Raw genomic sequence first — 2,500 nt, forward strand, 5'->3', positions numbered from 1 at the left:
ATATATATATATATATATATATATGTATATATATACATATATATACATATATATGTATATATGTATATATATACATATATACGTACACACACACACACACATATATATATATATATATATATATATATATATATATATATATATATATATATTACTAACACTACTACTACTACTACTAACTAAGATACAACTAAGATACAACTCTAAAAGGTTTAAAGTCCGATCATGAATGGAAGAGTCAAGGGACAGTGACAATACCCTAGAGACTGACCATATATATTGTACATATGATCAGCACCCAAACCCTTCTCCCCCCAAGATACGACCAGGCAGTGCCAGGCAATGGTTGTTGATGACTCAGCAGGAAGACCTCTATGTTCACCCAAACCTCCATTCTCAGCTCAGAAAGAGGGTGAGGTTGCAGACACTAAAGGAACTAACGAGTTTGAGTTGCACTCGAATCCCAATCTGGCGATCGCGAAGCAAGGACGTTTTTAATAAGTCTTCAATAAGATACTACAAGCCCAAGCGCTCAAACAAGGAAATTAGCTCAGTGAGGAAAAGGAATAAATAAACTATGGATGAGGAGTAAGAGTAAAAAAAAGATTATGAAGATCGGTAACAAGAGTAAAACAGATATGTTATATGAAGAGAGAATCATGTCAATCTGTTCAACATAAAAACATTAACTACAAGTTTAGATTTCTGAAGTTTCAACGATTCAACTGCCTAATTAGGAAGTTCATTCCACAATCTAATCACAGATGGAATAATGCTCCTAAAATACTGTATAATATTGAGCCTTAAGGTGGAGAAGGCATGACTATTAGAATTAATTGCATACCTGGTACTGCGTATAGGTTGGTACAGTCTAGGAAGATCTGAATGCAAAGACTGGTCAGAATTATGAAATATTTAATGCATCATGCACAAAATCTAATTTAAAAATGGCTTCAGAGATTAATAATAGGATCAGAAATAATAAATTTAATAGACCACAAGGTGTTAACCAACAAATTAAGATAATAGCCAGCAGATGAAGACCTGACAGGAGAAAAACTCGAAACAAGATAACATGAAAAGAATTAGAACATTTCTTCAGGATAGATTAATAACCAAAAATTCTAAATGATACTCTCAATAAGCCAATTATTGTGCAATTAAAAAAAAAAAAAAAAATTGAATATGCTTCTCAAAAATAAATTTGCAATCAAGAATCACACCTAAAGTTTTAAAGGAGTTTTATATAGTTAAAGAAACATCATCAATTCAAAGATCGGGATGTCAATGAGCGAATATTCTCGACCTACTCATAATCAAAATTTTAAATGAATAAATGATTCAACAACCCCCGTTCTATAATCAGAAGCAACAAGCTTCTTTATAGGCCAAACCATATATCATGTGTATAGAGTTTGAAATGTAATGAGCCGAGACCACTACCTCAAGAATATCAGATTCTACATTTATATACTCTCCTTAATATGGTGCCCGTGCCAACTCATTGCAATCTATTACTTAAAACTTCAATAATGATGCTGAAAAAAAAAAAGATCCACCAACTCCCAAATGTTTGAGTTCCATAACAAGGGCCTTATTATTAACACATTCAAAGGCAGCACTAAAATCAAGGCCAGTCATACGAAATCCTGACAATAATCAAGGGATATCATACAATATTGGAAATTGTAAGAATGGCAATCACATGATTCGAGGCATTTTCGAAAGCCAAATTGCAAACTAGGAAACGAATTACCACCTTTAGCTTACCTATTTAGACGTTTTCCCAAAAGACATTCAAAACTTTATTCCATTATGAGTGTTTCCATTTCACGGGACCTTACCAATACTAGTTGGTATACCCCAAGGAAAACAGGAATGAGGAAGACTGAGTTTCTCATTATTCTGCTTACTGTAAAACTCATCAGCCAAAAAGGTTGTCTTCTGTTTTGGACAATGTGCAATAGAGCCATTTGGTTTAAGCAAAGAAGGAACTATACCAAAGAATGCAGATTCATGGATAGTCCACCATTTGTGTTCCTGGGTAGTACAAAAAAAGTGTTTCTTTTATGGACAAATTGTATTTCTTTTCAGTTGACATATAAACTCTCTGAGCAACAAGTCTTAGCCGATTATAGTTATCTTATGTCAATTAGGTTCTGTTATCCTTCCAAAGATGATAGGCTCCTGCTTCACTATGCAAATAAGCGCAAATACAATCAGCATTGAACCATGATTTGTCTTTCACTGGATATTTTAACACATGAGAAGAGATACACCTATCAATTATGTTCACTAGATTCTCGTTCAAGAGAACAAGATCCTTAGAATTTTTATACAAGTGTGACCAATTCAAATACAAACGATCACTAAAAATACAATTCTAGTAAGTTGGAGATTTTATATATAACCTACATGAGTATGACACATAAGAAAAGGGCTCCTTAGTCTTGATTACTAACGAAACAAAGGAATGATTAGGCATCCCAACTGGAGAACC

At 33.4% G+C, this 2,500-nt stretch overlaps 1 protein-coding gene across 7 annotated transcripts in view; it reads left to right on the forward strand.

Annotated features, from left to right (window-relative positions):
* The window catches only part of LOC137655741 (uncharacterized), a 1,545,462-nt gene that overhangs the window by 854,377 nt on the left and 688,585 nt on the right, over window positions 1–2,500 (forward strand). The gene's annotated exons all lie outside the window — the stretch shown is intronic.

Source organism: Palaemon carinicauda, chromosome 16, assembly GCF_036898095.1.
Source record: "Palaemon carinicauda isolate YSFRI2023 chromosome 16, ASM3689809v2, whole genome shotgun sequence".
NCBI classification, from domain to species: Eukaryota; Metazoa; Arthropoda; class Malacostraca; order Decapoda; family Palaemonidae; genus Palaemon; species Palaemon carinicauda.